Raw genomic sequence first — 577 nt, forward strand, 5'->3', positions numbered from 1 at the left:
ACGGGCGAGGTGGGGCACGGCCACTGGCCAGCCGGGCCGTGGTTCCGGCCCCTTGGAACTTCTCAGTGCATCTCCAAGTGGAATGGTGACCTGGAAAGCCACCCTGAGCTGTGGAGCTTGGAGTGCAGCAATGCAGACAAGCTGCCCCTGGGGACGAAGGGACACAGAGGTGCACCACAGATAGGTCGCAGGAAAGTGCACCGAGCTTGTGTTCCCGGGGTTTAAAATGCAGCCCCAGTTGTAAAGTGTGTGAAATTACGCACTCGTCTCTTAAAGAGTGCCTAATTTATAGTAAATAGCGAGGTCTTTGTAAATGGCTTTATTATGTTGTTTCTTGTTAATTGTTGAGAAAATCCCCATTGTTGAGTGTGAAAGGCTTTATGAGCTAACCTGGTCCTGGCGCAATCACAGGGGCAGTAAAGGGCCGCTCGGCCTCCAGGGCGTCGCGCGGAAGCGGGCGCCGGCCCAGGGTGCCGCGGAGGCCTTAGGAGAGGCCGCCCCGACCCGGAGACAGAGTGGCACGGCGTTCTCCAGGACTTCAGGAACCGCCAAGCGTGTTCTGAACTCGCGGGCCTTC

Source organism: Fukomys damarensis, unplaced genomic scaffold (genome assembly GCF_012274545.1).
Source record: "Fukomys damarensis isolate Sample0158 unplaced genomic scaffold, DMR_v1.0_HiC HiC_scaffold_37, whole genome shotgun sequence".
NCBI classification, from domain to species: domain Eukaryota; kingdom Metazoa; phylum Chordata; class Mammalia; order Rodentia; family Bathyergidae; genus Fukomys; species Fukomys damarensis.